The sequence below is a fragment of the Cervus canadensis genome, chromosome X, assembly GCF_019320065.1.
Source record: "Cervus canadensis isolate Bull #8, Minnesota chromosome X, ASM1932006v1, whole genome shotgun sequence".
Classification (NCBI taxonomy): Eukaryota; Metazoa; Chordata; class Mammalia; order Artiodactyla; family Cervidae; genus Cervus; species Cervus canadensis.
This window is the reverse complement of record NC_057419.1, coordinates 4,087,812-4,112,967: the sequence shown is the minus strand read 5'-3', so window position 1 is coordinate 4,112,967 and position 25,156 is coordinate 4,087,812. Positions and strand designations below refer to the sequence as shown.

At 46.1% G+C, this 25,156-nt stretch overlaps 1 pseudogene; it reads right to left on the bottom strand.

Moving 5' to 3' along the window:
• Positions 1 to 3,395: 3,395 nt before the first annotated feature.
• The window catches only part of LOC122434705, a 275,692-nt pseudogene continuing 253,931 nt past the window's right edge, over positions 3,396 to 25,156 (bottom strand).

Here is a 25,156-nt window from a genome sequence, read left to right as displayed (position 1 = left end):
CATGTTTCAGGTTGTGCTTGGGGATCCCATGCAGGAAATGCCCACCTGCGGCGGATTAGTATTCCCAGCATGCGGTGGAGTTTGCCCAGAGCTGTGTGAGCCTTGTGTGCAAAGGTCTTCTCAACACGTGCCCTCACAAATCTCTTTGCTCATCTTGTTTTCTTGCTGGAAGGTCCCTTGGAGCTTACCTCACAGCCAAAACCAAGGTGGAATTCATTTCCATGAGCAGCTGCCACAAGCTTCCAGCTTCTTGGATGAAACACTGAGTCATCCTGTCCTGTGCATCTAGTTCCCATGGTCTCTCATTGAGCTGGTTGGCTCTGAAGGAAAGGGGAATGGATTGTGTGCTGTACCTCAGTCCTCGTTTTTCCAATTGACTCATAGGGTCAACCAGCCTGAGGTGCACCCCTGGGGACAGATTGTTGGCTTAGTGGGTCTTCCTGGGTTTCCTGTGACGTGTTCAAATCCTGCTGTCCACTTGTTGCTTACTCACCCAGGGTCCATCACACTGCTGAATATTTTAAGATGTAGAAAAATCATGCCATAAGAAAACACAAAAGATGACTCTTAGAGTTTTTAGAACATCTTAACACCTGATAAAAAAAATGAGCAAGCGGCACAAGCCAACACTTTATAAGAAAGATGTATCACTGGCCTTTAAATTTATGAAGACATGTTTAAAAACATGAGCAGCCAATTCACAAGAAGAGTATGGAACTAGCCCTGAACCACTTTAAGAACATATTAAAACTCAGAAAGTTAAGAAAAAACATACTATAATTCTCTTGAGACCTGAAAAGCAGGGAGAAGTGGCATAGATTTTAGTAATTGCAGACAGAGACATTAAGATACTTGGAATTAATGTGTTTTGTGTGTTCTAAATGTAAAGAGAGACATGGAAATCCTAAAATAGACCCCATTTGATCTTACAGATACGAAAAACATAATGTCAGATGAACCCTATTTTAAGGGTTTCATAATGGCTCAGACAGTACAAAATAAAAAAAAAAAAAAAAATACCCACCTGAAACATGGGAGACTAGGAATCAATCCCTGGGTTGGGAAGATCCCCTGGAGTGGGGAATGGCAGCCTGCTCTAGTATGCTTGCCTGGAGAATCCCCATGGACATAGGAGCCTGGTGGGCTACAGTCCATGGGGTCACAAAGAGTTGGACATGGCTGAACAATGAAGCACAGCACAGGACAGCACATTGAATGTTTGTGAAAGATATTCAGGTAGGGTGGAAAGAGGGAGAAAGGGAAACAAGGGAAATGAAAGGAAGGAAAGACAATCCTCCATTGCTAGTGAGAACAGAGCAACCAGAGATGTCCCCCAGCAGGATAGCACCCCATATGTCCATCTGAGCACTCTCAGATGGTTTGAAACAACCATCTCCAACTTTGGTCCCACTCCTTCAATCAAACTCATGTGCTCGGTTTACCACTAACAGGCTAATAATCACCGTGGTTTCTCCTATTCAAATCGTTTTTCACCCAGACTTGAAAAAGACACGTGTGCCCCAATGTTCATCACAGCATTGTTTACAATAACCAGGGCATGGAAGCAACCTAAGTTTCCATCAGCAGACAAATGGGTAAGAACGCTGTGGTACATAGACACAATGGAATATTGCTCAGCCATTAAAAAGAACACGTTTGAATCCATTCTAATGATGTGGAGGAAACTGGAGCGTATTATTCAGAGCGAAGTAAGTCAGGAAGAAAAACACCAATAAACTATACTAAGGCATATATATTGAATTTAGGAAGATGGAGATGATAACCGTATATGGGAGACAGCAAAAGAGACACAGATTTATAAAACAGTCTTTTGGAATCTGTGGGAGACTGTGAGGGTGGGATGATCTGATAGAAGAGCATTGAAACCTGTATATTATCATATGTGAAAGGGATAGCCAGTCCATGTTTGATGCATAAGATAGGGTGCTCACGGCTGCTGCCCTGGGCTGACCCAGAGGGATGGAATGGAGAGGGATGTGGGAGGGGGAATCAGGATGGGGAATATATGTACACCCATGGCTGATTCATGTCAATGTATGGCCACATCCACCACAATATTGTATAGTAATTGTTATTCCCGATGTCCGAATCCCAAATGGGAAGAGAGAAGGCCTTCAAGACAATGCAACTCGCAGGAAGGGAAGTTTATTACTGACTCGAGCCAGGACTCTCCATTCGCAACCAACGTAGTGGTGTGAGTCAGACAGCCCTGAGCCCAAGCGGTTACACAAATTTATAGAATGAGAAGCGGATTGGTTACACATTTGCAAAGCAATTTCATTGGTGAATACTTTCACGCGCGCGGGTCTTTCCTGGGGGTTTCCGCCCCATTCCTAATTTCCTAATTGACATCAGTCTGTGTTAAGTGAAAGCTAATTCTTCCTAATTGGCAAACAGTGGTCATTGTTAAGCGAAAGTTACCTGATAATCTTATCAAGTAGGACGGCCTACTCCTAATCTAAGCTGCATTACTTCTGCTCGCCTCACATTCCCCCCTGTCTGTTGTTCAAGTAGAGGGATCTTCCTCTTTTCCATCTTGGGCCGCTGACACTATAAGTGGACCCAGGAGGGTGGATTCCTGAGGTCTCATTGAGCAGCTCATGAGTCTTCCCGTCGCTGATCAGCAGGAGAATTAGGAGACCTCCCAGCGGACGAGTTTCAGTACGGGTGAGGACTCCTCTTTCATTTCCTGTTCTTCCGATGTGGCTTGCCGCACGTGATTGCAGTGAACCCAGGATCCAACCCTGTAGGGATGGTACGGAGAAAAACACAAGGACCTTTCCATCTAGGTTTTAAGGGCAGCTTATAAGGGGTGTTACGTGCCTGAAAGAGTGCGAAGGGGAGGGTCACCCAGTCCCCGCCAGTCTCTATTGCCAACTTTGTCAAAGTTTCTTTTAGGGTCCGATTCATTCTCTCAACCTGTCCTGAGTTCTGGGGATTATACTCACAATGTAACTTCCATTTTGTCCCCAGAGCTTGGGCCAACCCTTGTACAATCTGGCTCACAAAGGCAGGTCTGTTATCAGAGCCCATAGTCACCAGCAGCCCATACCTAAGTATTTTCTCCTCTCAGATCTTTTTAGCAACCACTATTGCTGTCTCTCCCTTGGCGGGGAAGGCTTCCACCCACCCTGAGAAGGTATCTACCAGAACCAACATATAGCGATACCCGTACTTGCCTGGCCTTACCTCAGGGAAATCTATCTCCCAGTGTTGCCCTGGCTCTTCCCCTCGGTACCTTGTTCCCGTGTGCTGCTTTTTCTCTGTTCTCATCAGCTGGCATGCTTTGCAAGCCTGGATTATCTCTCATCCATTTGTATTTTCCTCAAACACTGATCAACATGCAGATTCAGTCCATATTTGCTTTCATTTATCTACTGAGCGTACCCAAGCTTCTTCTTCAGAGACTCTGGCATCTCAGGGAGAGGAGGGCGAGGGAGCCTGAAGTAGACCTTCACAGAGTGCAGTCAGAGTGTCGATCATGATGATGCAGGCAAAGAGTCCCTTCCATACACCTCTAAATCCAAGTCTCTTGAGGACCTGAGAGGCATTGCTACCCTTCTCTTTATGCAACACAGACACCATGGAATCAGCAACAGTACGTTCAAAGCAGGCAAACTTCATCATGGTGTATGGTATCTGTCTCATCCAAAAAGGAGCAACCCCCTTGTAGAATGCCTTTGAGCCTTCTTCCTTATACATTTTGGGAGCTGCATCCCTCAGAGTGTTAGCATAAGCTGGTTGGGTTTGAATTCGATCCTTAGCAGCTTCCATAGGAGCCACAGCAATGTCAGCAAAGAATTCAGCACTGGCAGAGGCAGCCAAATACAGTGATGTGCGCCACAGATAGGCATTCTCCTCTCCAAGCATGTACTTCATAAAAGCCAAACTTGCAGAGCCCCTGAAGGGAGTAGCCAATGAGGGTTGGGGCCCATCCTTTGGCCAAACCACAGAAACCATTCTCTTTGAGTGTAACTGAAAATCCATTAAGAATGCCCTTGTACTTCTGTAGGTCCACCTGCATACGGCATTTCACTAAATCCAGAGGAACAACAGCAGTGTGTGTCAGACCACAACTTAAGACCCCACCAGTGCATAAAACTTCACGGAGCCATATTCACAACTGTACTCTTCTACCACGGTGGCTCCCGCTTTCCTTTGCCCATTTTTTACATAGCTGCTCCCATCGGTGAACCATCATGGAGCTACAAACGGCTGGAATGGCTTATTTTGGGATAGGTAGGGCAAGGGCTGGGGCTTCTAGTAGGGCCCGTCTGAGTGTCTGGATAGCCTGTTTCATTGTCTCAGTCCAAGTCCAGCTTGGGGTCTCTTTACTTCCCTCATACAAGGGCCGGGCCTTCTCAGGAAACCCCATGGTCCACAGTCTGCAATATCCAACAGTCCCCAGAAACTCTCTCACCTGGCGTGGGGTCTTGGGCCTTCATGGCCTGGGTTAGCCATCTTTGCCCCTGCCTGATCTTATACCCCAAACACGTGACCTCTTGCCGGGCTATTAGCAGAAGGACCTCTGGGTGGCAAGTCCGATATTCATAGAAGTCTTCACTCAGAGCCTCTTGAAACTCTGTGGGATTACCGATTGGCCTTCCCCCTCAGTCCACTCAAAGGCAAATGTCTCCTGGCTCTGGGACGCCAGGGGTAGGCTGAAAAAGGCATCTTTCAAGTCCAACACACTGTACCAAGTGTACTCAGGTAGCAAACTGCTCAGGAGGCTATACGGGTTGGATGTCACTCACTGTCTGTTGACTTCTCACAGGTAATCTGTCCCCCCTGGCTTCTTTACCGGCAGTAAGGGGGTGTTCCAAGGGGATTGACACCACTTGAGAATTCTGGCATTCATGAGACGTTGAATGTGGGGAGTGATCCTCCACCGAGCTTCCTGGCTCATGGGGTACTATCTCACCCTCACAGGAGTTGCCTAGGCCTTTAGCTTGATGACGACCGGATGTCTGTTTGGCCAGTCCCATCCCTGCCGTTTCAGCCCAGGCCAACGGGTATTTGTTCATCCCTTAAGGCTAGGGATAAGACATGTATCAGCTGTCCAAGTCCATCCATGACTGTCATTCTCCCAGCTCTGTAGGCTTAACTGAATAAAACCCAATGGCCTCTCCTTTCTTCCACAGAATCTTAGCATAATCAGTCCTGCTATGACACAGGAATGGGATCTCATTTCTCTCCATTTCCTGCTTTAACCACCCTCTCCCCAAGAGTTCTCACCTGCTTAAGCCCCTCTCTAGAAGGGACAGATGTTTTCACAATATCATCAATAGCCCACCACTGATCAGCAAGGTAATGCACCACAGCTGTGAGTGAGTCCTCAGGTGCAAAAGAGCAAGAACTTTCTGGGTCTGATCTCCACCATAGAGAGGTACAAAGTCTACGTTTGACAGGCTAATAGGCAGCAGAATTTTCCAGTTCCTCATGACTGCAATTATCCAACATATAGCCAGGACTCGGGGAGGGGTGCCGAGTTTTGACTCCCCTAGTCACTGTCTTCCCCCGCATATAGAACTCAAGTTCCAGGGGAGATTCTCTCTCTGGGTCATACCTCTCCTCAGGTCCCTCTTAGGGCACTCATTTTTCCACTGTCCCTGTTCTTTGCAGTAGGCACACTGATCTTTCTTAAGGGCCTGCCTTTTTTATTTCTGTTTTTCTCCCATAATCTGGGCTAGCTCCCTCTGGTTCTTCCGGTTTTCCCTCATTCTATATTCTCTATCTTCCTTCCTGATCTTCTCAGCTAATTCCCTTTCCTCCTGTGAAATTCGTTCTTCCCTTTCTTCTGGGGTCTCCCTATTATTAAATACCTTTTCAGCTGCTTTCAATAAATCCTGTATCGTCTGTTCTCCCAATCTCTCTATCTTTTGTAATTTCTTCCTAATATCTGGGGCTGCATGATTTACAAATGCTAACAGAACTGCAGCGCGTGACTCCTCAGCCTGGGGATCCATAGGTGTATATAGCCTGAAAGCTTCCATTAGCCTCTCTAGGAAGGCTGCCAGGCTCTCAGTGGGCTCTTGCCTTACTAAATTTACCTTTGCCAAATTTGTCGGCTTTCTTGCTGGGGCTCGCAGGCCAGCCATCAGAGTCTGGCGGTACACTCAGAGACGCTCCTTACCTTCCGCTCGCTCAAAATCCCAGTTAGGCCGCAACAGAGGAAACCCCTCGTCCACGAGATGAGGCTGGGCGGTTGGCCTCCCGTTGGCTCCTGGGACCCGTTTCCATGCTTTGCCAGAATTCACTCCTGCAACAGCTGCTGACAATTGTAGTGAAAGGAGAGTTTCACCTGGTTGGGCTCTAGTTATTGAGGCTCACTTATTGTAGGGCCTTCAGAGTCCGCCAGAGTGTAGCCCTGGCCGGGACTCATCAATTGCCCCCACAACTGCTCGCCTGTTCAATGAAACTCCTGAAAAGAGTGGGAATTGAACCAGGGACAATGCCAGCACACACACAAACACGGACAAACACGGAGAGCCAAAGACAAACACACGGACTGACAAATGTCGGCTGACAACACAGTGCTGGGTTTTTGGCCCCCTGACCAGACTCGGAATCAGGAGAGGAACTTTCCTTCCCACAGAGCCAGCTGCCTTCCAGTGCGCTCACTGGCCTCGGCCTTCATCCGGCTGGAGAAAGCTTTCTCCTGTGCCAGATACCTTCCTGCTTCACAGCAGGTCCCCGGAATTACTCTGGACTTCCTGTGCCAGATACCTTCCTGCTTCACAGCAGGTCCCCGGAATTACTCTGGATTTCCTGTGCCAGATAACTTCCTGCTTTCCAGCAGGACCCCAGAATTACTCTGTACTTCCTGTCCTTCCTGAGACAAGGCCGGCATACACACAAACACAGACAGCCAAAGACAAACACACTGACAGCTGACAACACAGCGCTGGGTTTTTGGGCCCCCTGAGTTTTCCTGAGCACCGGTGCTATTACCTATCCTTCCCCTCTGTCCTGGAAGTGTTCTCTTCCCCCGGTAAAGGGATCCCAGACGAGCCCCCAAATGTTATGCCTGATGTCCGAATCCCCAAGCGAGAAGAGAGAAGGCCTCTAAGACAATGCAACTCACAGGAAGGGAAGTTTATTACTGACTCGAGCCAGGACTCTCCGCCTGCAACGGAAGCAGTGGTGTGAGTCAGAGAGCCCCGAGACCAAGCTGTTACACAAATTGATAGGGTGAGAAGCGGATTGGTTACACGTTTGCAAAGCAATTTCACTGGTCAATTTTTTCACGCACGCGGGACTTTACTGGATATTCCGTCACGTTCCTAATTTCCTAACTGGCAAACATCAGTCAGTGTTAAGTGAAAGCTAATAGGTCCTAATTGACGAACACGGTCAGTGTTAAAAGAAAGCTACTTGATAATCTAACCAAGTAGGAAGGCCTACACCTAATCTAAGCTGCGTTACTTCTGCTCGTCTCACAGTAATTACCCACCAATTAAAATAAATAAAATAAAATAAAATGCATTACTTTGCAAAAAAAGGGCCTAATCAGTATTGGCTTTTTGACCTCCAGAAAAGCCATTCTTTTCTTTCCTCTCTTCCCTCCTTACTCCCCCTCTTTCTTTCCTTTTCTTTCTGATTATACAACTGTTAAACCTTGCTTTTCATTTCTAGTTATGACAAAGTCCTGGCTCTATTCCCCATGTTGTACTATGCATCCTTGAGCTCATCTTCCACCTAACTATCACTGCATGCTTCCGACAACCCCACGTATGTATTTCCCCTACCACTTCCCCTCCCAGCCTCTAACCAGTAGATGCTTCTCTATATCTGTGCACCTTCATTTTTATCATATTCTCTACTTTGCGGTATGTTTACATTCGTAGGTGATATCATACAGTATTTGTCAATCTCTGCCTGAGTCATTTTACTCAATGTTCCACCTGCCATGTTGCTGCAAATGTCAATTATCCATTCTTTTGATGGGGCAGCTCCTTTGTATGCCTTTTGAACAAATGGCACTGCCCCCCCACACACGACACAGCTCCCCAGCTAAGTGTCCATCTCTGCACACACACAGAGAAACTCCAAGTCCCCTTCCTCTTCTCCCATGTGAAGTGTGTCTTTGAAGCTTAGCCTGGAACCAGTTCTTCCCCCTGCATTCTGGCAACCTGGACCTTCTGGTCCAATCTCCAACTCCACAGAAGCCATCTCCCTCCCTCCTCACAGACTTATCCCTTCCCTGCCCTCTCTTCCCCCCACTATCAGAGAAATCAGAGACAAATATAATTTCATATTAGCTTTATTTTATTTTATTTTCGTTATTAGTGTATGCAGTTGCTATAATATTCAGCATCTGTACTTTTAGCCACTACTCAGCAGCCAGACCCCCAAGCATTTCTGCGGTGTCTAGCCATGCCCTGAAGTCCCTGGCTGCCCATTGGTCCAGCTGGAATGGCAGGGGTCTCCATGGCCTCTGGGACCTCCTCTGGTTCATTCTGAGTAGCTGGAATGGCAGGGCTCTCGATGGTTTCTGGGACCTCCTCTGGTTCCTTCTGATTACCTGGAATGACAGGGGTCTCCATGGTTTCTGTGACTTCCTCTGGTTACTTCTGATTCAGCTGTTCATTCGCCTTGGAACTCTGGCAACAGAGCTTTGAGCATCTGATTTTCTTAAGGTTTTTTGTGGTGGGAGTTTTCAGAGAAGATTTCTTCAGCAGCTTTACCAGAATGGGATTATTCGCCCTCATGGGTACCCTGGCCACCTGGAGAAAACAAGACAGGGAGCAGGAATGGCACTGGTTTAGGTAAGAGTGTGAAGACAGATGGGAACAATGGCTTCAGGAGGAGGTGTGTGGGCAAACAAGGGTTATGTGCCAGGCAAGGACAGGGGAGGGTGTCTTCTGGGGTGGGGTCGATGGGCAAGAGGAGTTGGGCTGGGTTCAGTTCACCTTGACATTTTTTTTCTGGACCTCAATTGAGAGGAGGTCTTCATCTTCTCCTGGGTAACAGGAGGTGGGTGTTCCATAACTACTCTGGAGCCTAGTGGCTTCCCAGTCACCTCAGTCATTTGGAGGACTCACAGTGGTCTGCTCAGAGCCCATGAGCACCCCTATATATACCCGTACCCATGGAGCCTCACCTTCATGCTTTAAGATCTCAGCAAGTCTCCTCCCCAGTGAATGGTGGCCCTGGGTGAGCTTTGACATCACAAAGCACCATCCTGACATATCTAACGGAGGATGGGGAGCAATTCAGATGATTTGCTGGGAGAAATCAGGCATTAGTCATGCCCTCAAGAGCACTCCAAACTCACCTGCCACCCTCATTTCTATGTCAACTCTGATGGGTCACACAGCAGGCAGAGTGCATCTCCTCCCAACCTTGCCCCACAGCCACACTTCTCAGGCATTCATTCTGTTCTCTCCCAGCTTTCACCATTATCTAGCTTTTCATATCTTGCCTAAAATCCCTCCATGACAACTAGGTTGTGTTTAAGTGTCTGTGGAAGCGAGAATCATTGCTCGTTCGTCCTGCAATGTGGTCTTAATGCACAATGAATTCTGGGCTAACCGACAGAACCCTTTTCATCCCGCCTCCTTGTCTCAGTGTTCCCGGAGCTCGCCTCCATTTTCTGGTCTCCAGTCAGAAACCCATGTCTTCAGGCTGTGAGAATGCAGTGAATACACTTGCCCTTGCTCCACACGTAGCTGTCCCATTTCAGTCTAGAACTGAGGGTCACCTCACTAGGAGTACTACACAGGCTTGGGTTTGAACAGGGTGATGGGGTAGGGGCAGAGAATTGCATGTTTCAGGTTGTGCTGGGAGATCCCATGCAGGAAATGCCCACTTGCAGCTGATTAGTATTCCCAGCAAGGGGTGGAGCTTGCCCAGAGCTGTGTGAGCCTTGTGTGCAAAGGTCTTCTCAACATATGCCTCACAAATCTCTTTTCTCATCTTGTTTTCTTTCTGGAAGCTCCTTTGGAGATTACCTCACTGCCAAAACCAAGGTGGAATTCCTTTCCATGAGCAGCTCACACAAGCTTCCAGCTTCTTGGAAGAAACACTGAGTCATCTATCCTGTTCATCTAGTTCCCATTGTCTCTCATTGAGCTGGTTGGCTCTGCAGGAAAGGGGAATGGATTGTGTGCTCCAACTCTGTCCTGGTTTTTCCAATTGACTCGTAGGGTCAGCCAGCCTGACCTGCACCCCTGGGGACAGTTTTTTGGCTTACTGGGTCTTCCTGAGTTTGCTGTTAAGTGTGCACATCCTGTTGTCCATTTGTTGCTTACTCACCCAGGGTCCATTATACTGCCGAACATTTTAAGAGGTAGAAAAAGCACTCTGTAAACAAACCCCAAAGATGACTCTTAGAATTTTTAGAAGATCCTAAAGCCTGGCCTTTAAATTTATCTATACATGTTTAAAGACATGAGCAGCCAATTCACAAGAAGAGTATGGAACTAGCCCCAAACCACATTAAGAACATATTAAATCTAACGAAGGTAAGAAAAGTCATACTGAAATTCCCTTGAGAAACGAAATTCAGGCATAAGTGGCGTAGATTTTAGTAATTGCAGACAGAGACAATAGGATACTTGGAATAAATGTGTTTTTTTGTGTTCTAAAAATAAGGAGAGTCATGGAAATCCTAAAATAGACCCCAATTTAACTTACAGATATGAAAACCATAGTGTCAGATGAAGCTGAATGTAAGGTTTTCCTGATTTCTCAGATAGGAAAAAAAAACAAAAAACAAAAAACCCACCTGCAACAGAGCAGACGAGAATTCAATCCCTGGGTTGGGAAGATCCACTGGAGTGGAGAATGGCAGCCTGCTCCAGTATGCTTGCCTGGAGAATCCCCATGGACAGAAGAGCTTGGCGTGCTACAGTCCATGGGGTCACAAAGAGTTGGACATGGCTGAACAACGAAGCACAGCACAGCGCAGCACATTGAATGTTTGTGAAAGAAATTCAGGTAGGGTGGAAAGAGTGTGAAAGGGAAACAAGGGAAATGAAAGGAAGGAAAGAAAATCCTCCATTGCTGGTGAGAACAGAGGAACCAGAGATGTCGTCCTGCAGGACAGTACCACACATGTCCATCTGAGCACTCTCAGCCGGTTTGAAACAACCATCTCCAACGTTGGTCCCACTCCTTCAACCAAACTCACGTGTAGGGTTTATCACTAACAGGCTAATAGTCATCATGGTTTCTCCTCATTCAAACCTTAATTCACCCAGAAGTGCAAAAGACACGTGTGCCCCAATGTTCATCACAGCATTATTTACAATAACCAGGGCATGGAAGCAACTTAGATGTCCATCAGCAGACAAATGGGTAAGAAAGCTGTGGTACATAGACACAGTGGAATATTGCTCAAACATTAAAAAGAACACATGTGAATCCATTCTAATGAGGTGGATGAAACTGGGGCCTATTATACAGAGCGAAGTAAGTCAGAAAGAAAAACACCAATACACTATACTAAGGCATATATATTGAATTTAGGAAGAGGGAGATTATAGCCCTATATGGGAGATAGCAAAAGAGACACAGATTTACAGAACCGTCTTTGAACTCTGTGGGAGATGGCGACGGTGGGGTGATCTGCGACAAGAGCATTGAAACATGTATATTATCATATGTGAAAGGGATAGCAGGTCCATGTTCAATGCATAAGACAGGGTGCCCAGGACTGGTTCACTGGGCTGACCGGCAGGGACTGGATTGGGAGGAAGATGTGAGTGGGAATCAGGATGGGGAATACATGTACTCCCATGGCTGATTCATGTCAATGTATGGCAAAAACCACCACAATATTGTAAAGTAAATACCCACTAATTAAAGTAAATAAAATAAAATTAAATAGAATCCTTTGCTAAAAAGGGCCTAGTCAGTATTGACTTTTTGACCTCCAAAAGCTCCCTTCTTTTCCGTCCGTTCTTCCTTCCTTCCTCCCCCCTCTTTCTTTCCTTTTCTTTCTGATTATACAACTGTTAAAGCTTGCTTTCCATTTATAGTTATGACAAAGTCCTGGCTCTATTCCCTATGTTCTACAATGCATCCCTGAGCTCATCTTCCACCTAAATATCACCCCTGCCTCCCACTCCCCCACCTCTGTATTGCCCCACCTTCTTCCCCTCCCCGCTGGTAACCAGTAGATGCTTCTCTATATTTGTGCACCTCCATTATTATCATATTCTCTACTTTGTGGTATATTTACATTCTATAAGTGATATCATACAGTATTTGTCAATCTCTGTCTGAGTTATTTTACTAGGTATTTTACCATCCATGTTGCTGCAAATGTCAATATTCCATTCTTTTAATGGGGCAGATCCTTTATGACTTTTGAACAAATGGCACTGCCCCACACACAAGACACAGCTCGCCAGCTAACTGTCCATCTCTGAACTAACACAGAGAAACTCGAAGTCCTCTTCCTCTTCTCCCATGGGAAGTGTATCTTTGAAGCTCAGTCTGGAACCAGATCTTCCCCCTACTTTCTAGCAAACTGGACTTCTTGTCCCATCTCCAACTCCACAGAAGCCATCTCCCTCCCTCCTCACACACTTATCCCTTCCCTGCCCTCTCTGCCCCCCCCCCCCACTATCAGAGAACTCAGAGACGTAATTTCACATCAGCTTGATTTTATTTTATTTTCATTATTTGTGTATCCATTTGCTATAATATTCAGCATCTGTACTTTTCTCCAGTACTCAGCAGCCAGACCCTCAAACAATTCTGCGGTGTCTAGCCATGCACTGATCACTGGCTGTCCACTGGTCCAACTGGAATGGCAGTGGTCTCCATGGTCTCTGGGACCTCCTGTTATTCCTTATGATTAGCTGGAATGGCATGGGTCTCCATCGTGTCTGGGACATCCTCTGATTCCTTCTGATTACCTGGAATGGCAGGGGTCTCCATGGTCTCTGGGACCTCCTCTGGTTCCTTCTGATTCAGCTGTTCATTCTCCTTGGAACTTGGGCTACAGAGTTTGAGCATCTGTTTTTCTTGAGCTTTCTTGTGGTGGAAAGTTTCAGAGAAGTTTTCTTGGCAACTTTGCCGGAATGGGTTTATTCACCCTCACGGTTACCCTGGCCATCTGGAGAAAACAGGACAGGGAGCAAGAATGACACAGTGGTTTAGGGAAGAGTGTGAAGACAGGTGGGAACAATGGCTTCACGAGAAGCGGTGCGGGCAGAGAAGGGTTATGTGCCACAAAAAGACAAGGGAGCCTGTCTTCTGGGGTGGGTTCAATGGGCAACAGGAGTTTTGCTGGGTTCAGTTCACCTTGATATTTTTTTCTGGATCTCAATGGGTAGGAGGTCTTCATCTTCGCCTGGGTAACAGGAGGTGCATGGTCTATAACTACTCTGCAGCCTTGTGGCTTCCCAGTCACCTCAGTCATTTGGAGGACTCACAGTGGCCTGCTCAGAGCCCCTGAGCACCCCTATACATACCCATCACCATGGAGGTTCACCCTCATGCTTTATGAGGTCAGCAGGACCTTTCCACGGCCATTGGTGGCACTGGGTGAGCTTTGACATCACAAAGCCCCATCCTGACATGTCTAGCAGAGGATGGGGAGCAATTCAGACGATTTGCTAGGAGAAATGAGGCACTTGCAATGCCCTAAGGAAGCCTCCAAACTCACCTGCCACCCTCACCTCTATGTCAACTCTGATGGGTCACACAGCAGGCAGAGTGCTTCTCCTCCCAACCTTGCCCCACAGCCACAATCCTCGCGCATTCATTCTGTTCTCTCTCAGCTTTCACCATTATCTAGCTTTTCATATCTTGCCTAAACCCCCTCCATGACAACTTGGTTCTGTTTAAGTGTCTGTGGAAGTGAAAATCATTGCTCGTTCGTCCTGCAATGTGGTCTTAATGCATCTTGAAGCCCATTGAATTCTGGGCCAGCCGACAGAAACCTTTCCATCCTGCCTCCTTGTTTCAGTGTTCCCGGAGCTTGCCTCCGTTTTCTGGTCTCCAGTTGGAAACACTTGTTTTCAGGCTGTGAGAATGCAGTAAATACCCTTGCCCTTGCTCCACACGGAACTGTCTGGTTTCAAGTCTAAGACTCAGTGTCACCTCACTAGGAGTACTACCGAGGCTTGGGTTTGAACAGGGTGATGGGAAAGGGGCAGAGAAATGCATGTTTCAGGTTGTACTGGGGGATCCCATGCAGGAAATGCCCACCTGCAGCTGAATAGTATTCCCAGCAAGGGGTGGAGCTTGCACAGAGCTGTGTGACACTTGTGTGCAAAGGTCTTTTCAACACATGCCCTCACAAATCTCTTTTTGCATCTTGTTTTCTTGCTGGAAGCTCCCTTGCAGCTTACCTCACAGCCAAAACCAAGGTGGAATTCATTTCCATGAGCAGCTACCACAAGCATCCATCTTCTTGGACGAAACACTGAGTCATCCTGTCCTGTGTATCTAGTTCCCATGGTGTCTCATTGAGCTGGTTGGCTCTGGAGGAAAGGGGAATGGATTGTGTGCTCCACCTCAGTCTTCGTTTTTCCAATTGACTCATAGTGTCAGACAGCCTGAGGTGGACCCCAGGGGAGCACCTAAGTTTGTTGGCTTAGTGTGTCTTCCTGAGTTTCCTGTGAAGTGTTCACATCCTTTTTGTCCATTGGTTGCTTACTCACCCAGGGTCCATCACACTGCTGAACATTTTAAGAGGTAGAAAAAGCACGCCGTAAACAAACCCAAAAGATGCCTCTTAGAATTTTTAGAAGATTCTAAAACCTGATAGAAAAATGGGGAAGAGGCATGAGCCAACAATTTATAAGAAAGATGTCTCACTGGCCTTTAAATTTATGAAGACATTTTTAAAGAAATGAGCAGCCATTTCACAAGACCAGTGTGGAAATATCCCCAAACATATTAAGAACATATTAAATCTAACGAAGGTAAGAAAAATCATACTGAAATTCCCTAGAGAACTGAAACGCAGGCAAAAGTGGCATAGATTTTAGTAATTGCAGACAGACACATTAGGATCCTTGTAATAAATATGTTTTGTGTGTTCTAATAAAAGGAGAGTCATGGAAATACTAAAATAGACCCCATTTGATCTTACAGATATGAAAACCATAGTGGCAGATGAAGCCGATTTTAAGGGTTCCCTGATGGCTCAGATATTAACAGCAACAACAAAAAAAAACCTGCAACATGGGAGACAAGGATTCAATCCCAGGGTTTGGAAGATCCCCTGGAGTGGGGATTAGCATGCTGCTCCAGTATGCTTGCCTGGAAAATACCCATGGACAGAGGAGCCTGGCGGGCTACAATCCATGTGGTCACAAATAGTTGGACATGGCTGAACAATGAAGCACATCACAGCTCAGCACATTGAATACTTGTGAAAGAAATTGAGGTAGGGTGGAAAGAGGGAGAATGGGAAGCAATGGAAATGAAAGGACGGAAAGAAAATCCTCCTTTGCTGGTGAGAACAGAGCAACCAGAGATGTCCCTCAGCAAGACAGGACACCACATGTCCATCTGAGCACTCTTAGCCGGTTTGAAACAACCATCTCCAACTTTCTTCCCACTCCTTCAACCAAACTCATGTGCAGGGTTTACCAAAAACAGGCTAATAGTCATCATGGTTTCTCCTCATTCAAATCCTGATTCACCCAGAAGTGAAAAAGACATGTGTGTCCCGATGTTCATCACAGTACTTTTTACAATAACCAGGGTATTAAAACAACTTAGATGTCCATTAGCAGACAAATGGGTAAGAAAGCTGTGGTACATAGACACAATGGAATATTGCTCAGCCATTAAAAAGAACGCATGTGAATAGATTCAAAGGAAGTGGATGAAACTGGAGTCTATTATACTGAGCGAAGTAAGTCAGAATGAAAAACACCAATATATAATACTAAGGCATATATATTGAAATTAGGAAGATGGAGATGATAACCCTACATGGGAGACAGCAAAAGAGACACAGATTTACAGAATAGTCTTTCGGACACTGTGGGAGATGGTGAGGGTGGGATGATCTGACAGAAGAGCATTCAAACATGTATATTATCTTATGTGAAAGGCATAGCCAGTCCATGTTCGATGCATAAGACAGGGTGCCTAGGACTGGTTTACTGAGCTGGATCAGAGGGATTGGATTGGTAGGAAGATGTGAGGCGGAAGCAGAATGGGGAATACGTGTACACCCATAGCTGATTCATGTCAATGTATGGCAAAAACCACCACAATATTGTAAAGTAAATACCCACCGATTCATATAAATAAAATAAAATTAAATAGAATCCTTTGATAAAAAGTGCCTATTGAGTATTGACTTTTTGACCTCCAAAAACGCCCTTCTTTTCCTTCCTTTCTTCCCTCCTTCCTCCCCCCTCTTTCTTTCCTTTCCTTTCTGATTATACAACTGTTAAAGCTTGCTTTCCATTTATAGTTATGACAAAGTCCTGGCTCTATTCCCCATGTTGTACAATGCATCCCTGAGCGCAACTTACACCTAACTGTCACTGTGTGCCTCCCACTCCCCCACCTCTGTATTACCCCGCCCTCTTCCCCTCCCCGCTGGTAACCAGTAGATGCTTCTCTATATTTGTGCACCTCGATTACTATCATATTCTCTACTTTGCGTTATGTTGACATTCTATAAGTGATATCATACAGTATTTGTCAATCTCTGTCTCAGGTATTTTACTCAATATTCTACCTTCCATGTTGCTGCAAATGTCAATATTCCATTCTTTTGATTGGGCAGATACTTTGTGTGCCTTTTGAACAAACGGCACTGCCCACCCAACACATGACACATCTCCCCAGCTAAGTGTCCATATCTGCACTCACACAGAGAAACTCCAAGTCCCTTCCTCTTCTCCCATGTGAAGTGTGTCTTTGAAGCTCAGTCTGGAGCCAGTTCTTACCCCTACTTTCTGGCAAACTAGACCTTCTGGTCCCATCTCCAGCTCCACAGAAGCCATCTCCCTCCCTCCTCACACACTTATCCCTTCCCTGCCCTCTCTGACACCCTTTATCAGAGAACTCAGAGACAAAAATAATTTCACATCAGGTTGATTTTATTTATTTTCGTTATTAGTGTATGCAGTTGCTATAATGTATACCATCTGTACTTTTGGCCAGTATTCAGCGGCCAGACCCCTAAGCATTTAGAAGGTGTCTAGCCATGCCCCGAAGTCACTGGCTGTCCACTGTTCCAGCTGGTGTGGCAGGGATCTCCATGGTCTTTGGGACCACCTCTGGTTCGTTCTGATTAGCTGGAATGGCAGGGGTCTCCATGGTCTCTGGTACCTCCTCCGTTTCATTCTCATTAGCTGGCAAGGCTGGGGTCACCATGGCCTCTGGGACCTCCTCTGATTCATTCTGATTAGCTGGAATGGCAGGGGTCTCAATGGTATCTGGGACCTCCTCTGGTTCCTTCTGATTACCTAGAATGGCAGGGGTCTCCATAGTCTCTGGGACCTCCTCTGGTTCCTTCTGATTAAGCTGTTCATTCGCCTTGGAACTATGGCTACAGAGCTTTGAGCATCTGATTTTCTTAAGCTTTTTTTGGTGGGAGTTTTCAGAGAAGATTTCTTCAGCAGCTTTGCAGGAATGGGATTATTCACCCTCATGGTTACCCTGGCCACCCAGAGAAAACAAGACAGGGAGCAAAAATGACACTGGTTTAGGGAAGAGTGTGAAGACAAGTGGAAACGATGGCTTCCGGAGAAGGGGTGTGGGCAAAGAAGGGTTATGTGCCAAGCAGGGCAGGGAAGGTGTCTTCTGTAGTGAAGTCGATGGGCAGGACGAGTTTGGCTTGGTTCAGTTCACCTAGACATATTTTCTGGACCTCAATTGATAGGAGGTCTTCATCTTCTCCTGGATAACAGGAGGTGGGTGGTCCATAACTACTCTTGAGCCTTGTGGCTTCCCAGTCACCTCAGTCATTTCGAGGACTCAGAGAGGTCTGCTCAGAGCCCCTGAGTACCCCTATATATACCCATTACCATGGAGCCCCACCCTCATGCTTTAATAGGTCAGCAAGTCTCTTCCCGAGGCAATGGTGGCCCTGGGTGAGTTTTGACTTTGTAAAGCCCCATCCTGACATGTCTAGCTGAGGATGGGGAGCAATTAAGATGATTTGCTGGGAGACATAAGGCATTCATAATCCCCTACAGGGGCTTCCAAACTCACCAGCCACCCTCACCTCTATGTCAACTCTGATGGGTCACACAGCAGGCAGAGTGCATCTTCTCCAAACTTTGCCCCACAGCCACACTCCTCAGCCATTCATTCTCTTCTCTCTTAGCTTTCACCATTATCTAGCTTTTCATATCTTGCCTATACTCCCTACATGGAACTAGGTTGTGTTAAGTGTCTGCAGAAGCGAGAATCACTGTTCATTCGTTCTGTAATGTGGTCTTAATGCACCTTGAAGCCCATTGAATTCTGGGATAGCCGACAGAAACATTAAATCCTGCCTCTTCTCTCAGTATTCCCGGAGCTCGCCTCCATTTTCTGGTCTCCAGTCAGAAATCCTTGTCTTCAGGCTGTGAGAATGCTTTGAATACACTTGCCCTTGCTCCACACGGAGCTGTCTACTTTCAAGTCTAGGACTCAGGGTCACCTCACTAGGAGTACTACCGAGGCTTGGGTTTGAACAGGGTGATGGGAAAGGGGCAGAGAAATGCATGTTTCAGGTTTTGCTGGGGGATCCCATGCAGGAAATGCCCACCTGCGGCTGATTAGTATTCCCAGCAAAGGTGGAGCTTGCCCAGAGCTGTGTGAGCCTTGTGTGCAAAGGTCTTCTCAACACGTGCTTTCACAAATCTCTTTTCTCATCTTGTTTTCTTGCTGGAAGCTCTCTTGGAACTTACCTCACAGCCAACACAAAGGTGGAATTCATTTCCATGAGCCGCTGCCACAAGCTTCCAGCTTCTTGGAGGAAACACTGAGTCATCCTATCCTGTGCATTTAGTTCCCATGGTGTCTCATTGAGCTGGTTGGCTCTGGAGGAGAGGGGAATAGATTGTGTGCTCCACCTCAGTCCTCATTTTTCCAATTGACTCCTAGGGTCAAACAGCCTGAGGTGCACCCCTGGTGATAGTTTGCTGGCTTAGTGGGTCTTCCTGGGTTTCCTGTGAAGTGTACACATCCTGTTGTCCATTTGTTGCTTATTCACCCAGGGTCCATCACACTGCTGAACATTTTAAGAGGTAGAAAAAGCACGCCTGAAACAAACCCAAAGATGACTCTTAGAATTGTTAGAAGATCATAAAACCTGATAGAAAAATGGGCAAGAAGCAGGAGCCAACACTTTATAAGAGTGATGTATCACTGGCCTTTAAAATTATGAAGACATGTTTAAAGACATGAGCAGCAAATTCACAAGAAGAGTATGGAACTAGCCCCGAATCATGTTATGAACATATTAAATCTAACAAAGGTAAGAAAAATCATACTAAAATGCCCTTGAGAACTGAAACTCTGGGAGAAGTGGCATAGATTTTAGTAATTGTAGACAGAGACATTAGGATACTTGGAATAAATGTGTTTTGTGTCTTCTAAAAATAAGGAGAGTCATGGAAATCCTAAAATAGTCCCCATTTGCTCTTACAGATGTGAAAAACATAGTGTCAGATGAAGCTGGTTTTAAGGGTTTCCTGATGGCTGAGATAGAGGAAAAAGAAAAAAAAAAAAAAAAAAACACCTGCAAAATGGGAGACCAGGATTCAATCCCTGGTTTCGGAAGATCACCTGGAGTGGGGAATGGCAGCCTACCCCAGTTTGCTTGCCTGGAGAATCCCAATGGACAGAGGAGCCTGGCGAGCTACAGTCCATGGGGTCAGATAGAGTTGCACATGGCTGAACAATGAAGCACAGCACAGTGCATCACATTGAATGTTTGTGAAAGAAATTCAGGTAGGGAGGAAAGAGGGAGAAAGGGAAACAAGGGAAATGAAAGGAAGGAAAGAAAATCCTCTGTTGCTGGTGAGAACAACACAACCAGAGATGTCCGCCAGCAGGACAGCACCCGAAGTGTCCATCTGAGCACTCTCAGCCGGTTTGAAACAACCATCTCCAACTTTAGTCCCAATCCTTCAACCAAACTCATGTGCAGTGTTTACCAAAAACAGGCAAAGAGTCATCATGGTTTCTCCTCATTCAAATCCTGAGTCACCCAGAAGTGAAAAAGACACGTGTGTCTCGATGTTCATCACAGCACTGTTTACAATAACCAGGTCATGGAAGCAACCTAGTTGTCCATCAGCAAACAAATGGTTAAAAAAAATGTGGAACATAGACACAATGGAATATTGCTCAGGCATTAAAAATAACACATGTGAATCCATTCTAATGAGGTGGATGAAACTGGAGCCTATTATACAGAGCGAAGTAAGTCAGAAAGAAAAACACTAATGCACTATACTAAGGCATATATATATTGAACTTAGGAAGTTGGAAATGATAACCGTATATGGGAGACAGCAAAAGAGACAGAGATTTACAGAACAGTCTTTTGCACTCTGTGGGAGACGGCGAGGGTGGGATGATCTGCGAGAAGAGCATTGAAACGTATCCTGTCATATGTGAAAGGGACAGCCAGTCCATGTTTGATGCATAAGACAGGGTGCCCAGGACTGTTTCACTGGGCTGACCCAGAAGGATTGGATTGGGAGGAAGATATGAGGGGGAATCAGGATGGGGCATACATGTACTCCCATGGCTGATTCATGTCTATGTATGGCAATATCCACCACAATATTGTAAAGTAAAGACCCATCAATTAAAATAAATAAAAGAAAAGAAAAGTGAAACCTTTGATAAAAAGGGCCTAATCAGTATTGACCTTTTGACCTCCAAATCCGCCCTTCTTTTCCTCCCTTTCTTCCCTCCTTCCTCCCCCCTCTTTCTTTCCTTTTCTTTCTGATTATACAACTGTTAAAGCTTGCTTTCCATTTATAGATATGAAAAAGTCCTGGCTCTATTCCCCATGTTGTACAATGCATCCCTGAGCTCATCTTCCACCCGACTATCTTTGCGTGCCTCCCACTACCCCACCTCTGTATTGCCTCGCCCTCTTCCCCTCCCCGCTGGTAACCAGGAGATGCTTCTCTATATTGTGCACCTCCATTATTATCATATTCTCTACTTTGCGTTATGTTTACATTCTCTAAGTGATATCATATAGTATTTGTCAATCTCTGAGGTATTTTACTCAATTTTCTACCTTCCATGTTGCTGCAAATGTCAATATTCCATTCTTTTCACGGGGCAGCTCCTTGGTATGCCTTTTGAACAAATGGCACTGCCCCATCCACACACGATACATCTCCCCAGCTAAGTGTCCATCTCTGCATTCGCACAGAGAAACTTCAAGTCCTCTTCCTCTTCTCCCATGGAAAGTGTGTCTTTGAAGCTCAGTCTGGAACCAGTTCTTCCCCCCACTTTCTGGCAACCTGGATTTTCTGCTCCCGTCTCCAACTCCACAGAAGCCATCTCCCTCCCTCGTCACACTCTTATCCCTTCCCTGCCCTATCTGGCCCCGACTATCAGAAACTCAGAGACAAACATTAATTCACATCAACTTTATTTTACTTTATTTTATTTAGTAGTGTATGCAGTTGCTATAATATTCAGCATCTGCACGTTTGGTCGGTACTCAGCGGCCAGATCCGCAAGCATTTCTGAGGTGTCTAGGCATGCCCCGAGTCAATGGATGACCACTGGTCCAGTTTGAATGGCAAGGGTCTCCATGGTCTCTGGGACCTCCTCTGGTTCATTCTGATTAGCTGAAAATGCAGGGGTCTCCATGGTGTCTGGGACCTCCTCTGGTTCCTTCTGATTACCTGGAATGGCAGTGGTCTCCAAGGTCGCTGCATCCTCTTCTGGTTCCTTCTGATTTAGCTGTTCATTCACCTTGGAACTCCGGCAACAGAGCTTCTAGCATCTGATTTTCTTAAGCTTTTTTGTGGTGGGAGTTTTCAGAGAAGTTTTCTTTTGCAGCTTGGCCGGAATGGATTATTCACCCTCACGGTTACCCTGGCCGCCTGGAGAAAACAAGACAGGGAGCAGGAATGGCACTGGTTTAGGGAAGAGTTTGAAGACAGGTGGGAATGATGGCTTCAGGAGAAGAGGTGTGGGCATAGAAGGCTTATGTGCCAGGCAAGGACAGGGGAGGGTGTCTTCTGGGGTGGGGTCGATGGGCAAGAGGAGTTGGGCTGGGTTCAGTTCACCTTGACATTCTTTTCTGGACCTGAATTGATAGGAGGTCTTCATCTTCTCCTGGCTAACAGGAGGAGGGTGTTCCATAAATACTCTGGAGTGTTGTGGCTTCCCAGTCACCTCAGTCATTTGGAGGACTCACAGTGATCTACTCACAACCCCTGAGCCCCCCTATATATACCCGTCCCAATGGAAACTCACCCTCATGCTTTATTAAGTCAGCAAGTCTCTTCCCCAGGCAATGGTGGCCATGGGTGAACTTTGACATCACAAAGCCCCATCCTGACATGTCTAGTGGAGGATGGGGAGCAATTCGGATGATTTGCTGGGAGAAATGAGGCATTTGTAATGCCCTACTGGGGCCTCCAAACTCACCTGCCACCCTCACCCTTATGTCAACTCTGATGGGTCACACAGCAGGCAGAGTGCATCTGCTCCCAGCCTGTCCGCACAGCCACACTCCTCGGGCATTCATTCTGTTCTCTCTCAGCGTTCACCATATCTAGAATTTCATATCTTGCCTAAACTCCCTCCATGACAACTAGGTTGTGTTTAAGCTTCTGTGGAAGCGAGAATTATTGCTCATTCGTCCTGCAATGTGGAGTTAATGCACCTTGAAGCCTGTTGAATTCTGGGCCAGCCGACAGAACCCTTTCCATCCTGCCTCCTTGTCTCAGGGTTGCTGGAGCTCACCTCCGTTTTCGGGTCTCCAGTCAGAAACCCTTGTCTCAGGCTGTGAGAATGCAGTGAATACACGTGCCCTTGCTCCACACGGAGCTGTCTTGCTTCAAGTCTAGGACTCAGGGTCACCTCACTACGAGTACTACCCAGGCTTGGGTTTGAACAGGGTCATGGGGAAGGGGCAGAGTAATGCATGTTTCAGGTTGTGCTTGGGGATCCCATGCAGGAAATGCACACCTGCGGCTGATTAGTATTCCCAGCAAGGGGTGGAGCTTGCCCAGAGCTGTGTGAGCCTTGTGTGCAAAGGTCTTTTCAACACGTGTCCTCACAAATCTCTTTGCTCATCCTGTTTTCTTGCTGGATGCTCCGTTGGAGCTTACCTCACAGCCAAAACCAAGGTGGAATTCATTTCCATGAGCAGCTGCCATAAGCTTCCAACTTCTTTGATGAAAAACTGAGTCAACCTGTCCTGTGCATCTAGTTCCCATGGTCTCTCATTGAGCTGATTGGCTCTGGAGGAAAATGGAATGGATTGTGTGCTCCACCTCAGTCCTCCTTTTTCCAATTGACTCATAGGGTCAACCAGCCTGAGGTGCACCCTTGGGGACATTGTTGGCTTAGTGGGTTTTCCTGGGTTTTCTGTGAAGTGTTCACATTCTGTTGTCCATCTGTTGCTTACTCACCCAGGGTTCATGACACTGCTGAATATTTTAAAAGGTACAAAATGCACACCATAAACGAACCCTAAAGATTACTCTTAGAATTTTTAGAAGATCTTAAAACCTGATAGAAAAATGGGCAAGAGGCACAAGGAAACTCTTTACAAGGAAGAAGTATCACTGGTCTTTAAATTTATGAAGACATGTTTAAAGACATGAGCTGCCACATCAACAGAAGAGTATGGAACTATCCCCGAACCACGTTAAGAATATATTAAATCTAACGAAGGTAAGAAAAATCATACTGAAATTCCCTTGAGAACTGAAACTCAGGCAGAAGTGGCATAGATTTTAGTAATTGCTGACAGAGACTTAGGATACTTGGAATAACCGTGTTTTGTGTGTTCTAAAAATAAGGAGAGTCAAGGAAATCCTAAAATAGACCCCATTTGGTCTTACAGATATGAAAAACATAGTGTCAGATGAAGCTCATTTTAAGCGTTTCCTAAGGCTCAGATAGTAAAAAAATTAAAAACCCACCTGCAGCATGGGAGACAAGGATTCAATCCCTGGGTTGGGAAGATCACCTGGAGTGGGTAACAGCAGCCTGCTCCAGTATGCTTGCCTGGAGAATCCCCATGGAGAGACGAGCCTGGAGGGCTAAAGTCCATGGGATCACAAAGAGTTGGACATGGCTGAACAATGAAGCACAGCACAGCGCAGCACATTTAATGTTTGTGAAAGAAATTCAGGTAGGGAGAAAAGAGGCTGAAAGAGAAACAAGGGAAATGAAAGAAAGGAAAGAAAATCCTCCGTTGCTGGTGAGAACAGAGCAACCAGAGATGTCCCCCAGCAGGACAGCACCACACATGTCCATCTGAGCATTCTCAGCCCGTTTGAATCAACCATCTCCAACTTTGGTCCCACTCCTTCAACCAAACTTATGTGCAGGGTTTACCACTAACAGGCTAATAGTCATCATGGTTTCTCCTCATTCAAATCATGATTCACCCAGAAGTGAAAAAGACACGTGTGCCCCAATGATCATCACAACACTGTTTACAATAACCAGGACATGGAAGCAACCTAGATGTCCATCAACAGACAAATGAGTAAGAAAGCTGTGGTACATAGACACAGTGGAATATTGCTCAAACATTAAAAAGAACACATGTGAACCCATTTTAATGAGGTGGATGAAACTGGAGCCTATTATAAAGAGAGAAGTAAGTCAGAAAGAAAAACACCAATACACTATACTAAGGCATATATATTGAATTTAGGAAGATGGAGATGATAACGTTATATGGGAGACAGCAAAAGAGACACAGATTTACAGAACAGTCTTTTGGACTCTGTGGGAGATGGCGAGGGTGGGATGATCTGAGAGAATAGCATTGAGACATGTATATTATCATATGTGAAGGGGTAGCCAGTCCATGTTTGATGCATAAGACAGGGTGCCCAGGACTGGTTCACTGGGCTGAACCAGAGGGATTGGATTGGAAGGAAGATGTGAGGGGTAATCAGGATGGAGAATATATGTACTCCCATGGCTGATTCATATAAATGTATGTCAAAAACCACTACAGTATTGTAAAGTAAATACCCACCAA